Raw genomic sequence first — 6,204 nt, 5'->3', positions numbered from 1 at the left:
CTCAGGAAGACATACAAGATTGCTCTACACCTGCCCAGAAACGCATCAAACGAGAAGCTACTCCAACTCGGAATCAGCAATACCTTCGATGAGCTTGCCGAGGCTCAATTGGGGGCACAACTCATCAGACTCAGAGGCTCCTCTACGGGAAGGGCGCTCCTGAGAAGGTTGGGTCGGAACACGTGCGGACTCATAGACAGATACGCGGACGTACCGGACGACCTTAGAAAGACCTTTAATGTAGGACCCCTGCCTAAAAACATGGATCCTAACCTACACGAGGACATACGAAAAGCAAGGGCCGAGCAGATAGAAAGGAGGCTAGGCCGATCAGAGAACACAGTCTATACGGACGCCTCCATGTACGTACATGCAGGTAAGCGCTTAGCCGCTACGGTGGTAGTTAATAGCACAGGAGACATGGCCACATGCGCCTCAGTGGAGGTCGTGGGCATAACGGAGGCCGAGGAAATTGCCGTCGCGCTGGCGGTAGCAGAAGGCTATAGGAAAGGCCGATCCCTAAACATCTTAACAGACTCGAAAGACACGTGTAAAAACTATACGAAGGGCAGAATTAGCGGCATGGCCCTCAGGATAATCAATGGGGCAGCAGCCTCTGCTGAGAAGACACCCATACAACACATAATCTGGGTCCCAGGCCACGCAGGCGTAGCGGGGAACGAAACAGCAGACAGCCTAGCTCGAGGGCTTACATACCGAGCAGGCATGTCAGATGTTCTGGAGCTTCAGCTACTAGCATGCGAGGGGGGATACACAGAGACATTACAACTATACAGAGGGACTAGATTCAAGTACCCACCACCACACAAAGCCCTCACGAGGGAGGAAGCAGTCGGCTGGCGTAGGCTACAAACAAACTCCTTCCCCAACTTGTACATCTATAACAAGATGTCACCAACACAATACAGAGCAAACTGCCCCTGGTGAGGCGACACACCCACACTATACCACATCACATGGGAGTGCGAACGAAATAAAGCATTCCACCAACACGAATTCCCGAGTGCGGAGCAATGGGACAGCCGGCTCACCAGCAGCGAGCTCGCGGCCCAAAGGGCCTTAGTGCGGAACGCTACTGATGCAGCGCGACTCAGTGGAGCCCTGGACTAGGGGCCCAACCTTGCTGAAGAGAAGCCTCAAGTCGCCGGCGCCACGAAAGACGACGGAGGCTTCGAATCCGCGAATCTCTTAAAAGATCTAAATAAAAGTTTTCTACTACTACTACTACTTGAGGAAAGGAAATGGCGCAGGAATTGTCTCACTTCTCGTTGGACACCCCAACCACGCCGTAAGGGAAAAAAGAGGTGCCGTTGTGGAGGGTTCCGGAATAACTTCGACCACCTGGCCATCTAAGTTACATTTTGGTTGTCGCAGGAACGATATATCTTGTATGTTAAACCGTTCGCAATATGGTGGCCAAGAAGGGAAAAATTAAAAAAGAGCCTGCCAGGACTCGAACCTGGAATCTTCTGATCCGAAGTCAGACGCGTTATCCGTTGCGCCACAGGCCCACAGAGACCTCCGGGTTCATCTATTTTATTTATTAATACAGGGGAAGAGTGTAACCAAAGATTAACTACCACGTTCCTTTTTTTTTGTCAGTGTGTTGTTCTATATGTTTGTTTGTTGTTGTTTTATAAACGTTGGAAATAAACGCTGGAATAACTTTTCCTGACCTTCAGTAAACATTTAAACTTTGAAACGTTTAACCACGCAGTTAATAAGACGTTGCAGCCTGGGGCTACAAAGCGACACGAAATACAACAGAGCACAATTAATACGTGCTACTTAAAAATTCCCCTTGAAACGGACAGCATCGACTCCAAGATTAAACAGCCTACCGTGAAGGGTGCCATAATTGATCACGGCGGATGGGTGACATTTAGAGTTTTCTCGTGACAATTCGGGACTGTACATGCGCTCTATGGCAATCACAATCTCTAAGGCATAAGTAAAGCAGGGCGAATGAAGAAGCCCGAAGTAGAAACGAAGAAGGGACGCCTTCGGGCACCTTCATTCGCGCTGCCGAACTTACGTCAGAATGGACCATCTATCCCAGTAAAAAGTTCTACTTGAATACCGTCTCATGAAACAGAAAAGTTCTGCTAATAGGAAAACCTCACTACGTGCCAAACAGAAATATTCCGAGATACGTCAAACCTTAGAAATAATGCAACGTTCCTTTATCGCTATGGTTTTACATTATACTAACATTAGTTTTATTCGAAGCTTTACCTGCCCAGCCATCGATGTCGACTGCAGTCGATTTTGGAGACTGTAAAGCAAATTGAACCTTTCGAGGAAATCATAACTTTTTGCCACACATATAAAAACACGTCGTATACTATAACGCAAACCTTGTTTCAAAAAAGAAAAAGTTGTTTTTCTTTGTCAGCATATAACTCTGGCCACCACTCTTCTAACTTCGAAAATCTGCACACAATGTGCCTCACACACACACATAGAATCATAATCTACGCGTCGCCAAATTTGCGTCATCATTTTGAATGACGTTAAGTAATAATGTACTCCTAAAAGGTGTTAAAAAAAAGTCATTTAGCATAGAAGTCTGGCCACTATGCACTTTTAAAGCTCGAAAATCTAGACACAATGTGCGTATTACATAAACTCAAAATTATAACGTACGCGTTGCCAATTTTAAGTCATCATTTTTATTGCCGTGAAGTAATATTTGGTTCTTAAAGAATATTGTTTTGAAATAAATTACTAATTTACTTTCGAAATCTGGCCACAGTGTATTTCACGAGAGTCTGGCAACAATATGCTATTTTTCAAATAAACGTAATATTGCTTCTTTTGCCACAGTAATTTTTTTTGTAAAATTTTTGAAGTATATTCAACGCATGATGCGCATTCGGAGCTGTTTTTAGTTGGAAGCAGTATGCATGGATTCGAAAATGCGCTCATAGACTACCCGGGTGCAGAGCTGTTTAGCGCTGGTTTGTCTCATGGTGTCTTCGACTGGTCGCTCCCACGATCCGGTTCGGATTTGGCAACGTGAGAGCCGCTCTAGCTCCGAGCGCACAGCGAGACCGGTCAAGCCGAATGGTCAGCAAGTTTTCAGAGCGAAAGCGCAAGAAGGAGGAAAAGGACCTAACTTCCGGAATCGCCACACCGCAGTGGCGCTGCCGCTGGTGTCAACCACAGCAATCACACAGTCTGCATCGCCCACGCCGCCGTCGCCGCTGAACCTGTATCGCTGCCCCAGCAGTTCTTCGTCTCCGGCTCGCGTCGAAAAAAAAATTAAAAAATTAGTGTCCCGTTGTACCACTCTGGATATGCCGCGGCAGCCCCCAGATGTGACAGTAACACAGACGGCGTACCCAGCTTAATGATTCGTCTGCTTTTCGACATTTCCCCTCACAGAGCCACACAGCAGGGACGTTTAAAGCGCCAAAACTTGCTTCTACGGATGCGTAAGAATGCCTCGTCAGACCGGTCGTGATGTGCCCTGGCTACCCTGGCTTCGCATCCGCCTCCGCGAAACGGCGGAAGTGGCTCTGTGACGTGAACACGTCTCGGGGGCCGCTCCGACTTTTTTCTCGGAGCGCCTCAGAGCGCTCTGAGCTGGAGGCGGGCGCTCTGAAAGAACCAGCCGAATGTAGTCAGAGCGCTTGACTTCGACCAGCCGAACGTGCGGCTGCATCTCAGAGCGCTCTATAGAGCGATCTGAAACGACCAGTCGAAGACACCATCAGTGACTGTCACTTTTGCTGGGACAATAGCACTTAACACCGTGCTCTCAATGAAAGAGGGGAAAAGAGGCATTTTTCTCAATACAGTGTGGTTTCGCCGAGTGCGTGTAGATGAAGTTGAAACCTATTGTTAGACTGATATTAAAAAACAGCTCCGTGCAGCTGCATAGGACGGTGGCTCTTCTGCGAAACACTAACAAAGCAAAATGTTCACTTTGTCAGCTTTTATTTCATGACCAGAAGCTTGTGTTCAGAAGTATTTGATGGTGATATTCCCATATTACCAGGAAATACTTCACTTTCAAGCTGCTGGGGATTTGACTCTTACTGGCACACTGGAATGTGCTCCCCTGAAGTGAAAATAGAAACTAAATATTTATGCCCTCATGGAAAGACGTGTTTATTTTTGTTAAATTAATTTCTACCTATTTCTCTCTATACCCCTGTCAAGCGGGCATCCCGAGTGACACTTTGGGCTACGCGGTGCTAAACGGGAAAGCAAAGTGCACTCATAGTAAAAAAATAATTGCTACAGAAAATGAGCGGAATTTCTGAACAGGCTAATGGAAAAGAAAAAGGACTAATAATATTTGATTGCTTAACGTGATAGTGCAAATAAAGCGAGGCTCAACAGTTTTTAACGATGAAAAAAAAATTAAATAGCAGAAAAGCCAAGACCAGCCAAGGCTATCCAGAATTTCGATAACAAACAAGATGGCGGCGGGCAGCGATGTTGCATCTGATCACGTTTACTTGTTTTGTTGCTTCGGTTGTAGCTATAACCAACGAACTTTTTTCTGAAAACAGTTTATAACACGTAAAATAAAGTTGTAAGTACTTTTTATGCATTATAAATTTTGTACCATTGGAACCGCTGGCGTCGAGGCTACGCACTCGGCCAGCAAAGTATGGTCCGTGAACGCACTCCTGGCGGAGTGCATTTTCCGCGAGTGACACTCCACTTGCGTCGTTTAGATGCGGCAAAGTGTACTTACAGCAAAGTACACTTTCCGTAAGTGCACTTAACTTGCCCGCTTGACAGGGGTATTACTTACGCTCCGCGTCGCTACTGTGACTCCTCCTTCTATGGCGGCTATCGCAACTGGTCTTGCGGCCAGCAGCAGCAAAACCAGGTTGTTTTAACCATTGGTTCCACCTGCGTGTGTGTGTGTGTGCGTGATCGTGTGTGCCCTCGTGTGTGTGTGTTTACCGTCCCTAAGCAACTCAGGCTATGAGGGACGCCGTAGTGAAGGGCTCCGGAAATTTCGACCACCTGGGGTTCTTTAACGTGCAATGATATCGCTCAGCGCACGGGCATCTAGAATTTCTCCTCCAAAGAAATTCAACCGCCGCGGCCGGGATCGAACCCGCGTCTTTCGGGTCAGCATCCGAGCACCATAACCACTGAGCCACCGCGGCGGCGTATGTGTGTGTGCAACGTTACTAGAACCAACTCAGTTTCACAGCGGTGCCCAGAGAGCTGTCCCAAGTGGCGGTCGCGCGAACTAGTGGCGCTGCGATCGAGTCTTGCTCCCTCGTACCCTCGTCGCCGCTCTGTGCGGCTCGCTGCCCTGCTGCGCCCTTTTTAAGGTGCACTCGCGACAGCCGCTTTGTGTTGTCCGCTTCTCAGTTAATTTTAAGGCGAAAGCCTTTAATGCCTCATACTGTCGTTTGCAGCCGTGTCGGCAGATGTGTCCGTGTTTCGGCGTCACTACTTAAAAAAACTGTGTCGAGGCTGAGCATCGAACCAGGGCCTTTGGGATTTGAAGTCATTAACTACTCATTTGGCATTTGAACTAGTCATTAACTCATGACTAGTTAGTCATGATTGTTTAATGACTAACTAGTGATGACTAACCAGTCATGACTGGTTAGTCATTCGTTAGTCATTAATCACTCATCAGTAGTTAGTCATGATTGGTTAGTCGTGACTAGCTAGTCATTAACCAGACATGTATAGTTCATCATTAACCAATGATGACTAGTTAGTCATCAACTAATAAGTCAAACTAGCTAGTCATTAACTAGTGATCAATTAACTAGTCATGACTAGTTAGTCATTAACCAATCATGACTAGTTAGTCATCAACTAAATTAGTCATGACCTAAATAGTCCTGACCTATTAGTCATTAACCAATCATGACTAGTTAGTCATCAACTAATTAGTCATGACTAGCTAGTCATTGACCAGTCATCAATTAACTAGTCATGGCTAGTTAGTCATTAACCAATCATGGCTAGTTAGTCATTAACCAATCATGACTAGTTAGTCATTAAATAATCATGACAAGTTAGTCAATAATCAATCATGACTAGTAAGTCAATAACCAATCATGACTAGTAAGTCATGACTAGCTAGCCACTAACCACTCATGGTTAGTCATGACTGGTTAGTCATTAAGCAGTCATGATAAATTAGTCATTAAGTAGTCATGACTAGTTATGATTGGTCAATGAATGGTTAGT

General features: G+C 46.1%; 1 non-coding gene across 1 annotated transcript; it reads right to left on the bottom strand.

Moving 5' to 3' along the window:
- Positions 1 to 1,459: 1,459 nt before the first annotated feature.
- TRNAR-UCG (transfer RNA arginine (anticodon UCG)) lies at positions 1,460 to 1,532 on the bottom strand. Its single transcript has one exon. It is a non-coding gene; the product is annotated as a tRNA-Arg (tRNA).
- Between the last annotated feature and the right edge of the window lie 4,672 nt (positions 1,533 to 6,204).

This window comes from Amblyomma mixtum, chromosome 3, assembly GCF_055824585.1.
Source record: "Amblyomma mixtum isolate Tamu chromosome 3, ASM5582458v1, whole genome shotgun sequence".
In the NCBI taxonomy this organism is placed as follows: Eukaryota; Metazoa; Arthropoda; class Arachnida; order Ixodida; family Ixodidae; genus Amblyomma; species Amblyomma mixtum.
Note: the sequence above shows the minus strand (reverse complement) of the source record. Positions and strands in the feature narration are given on the sequence as shown.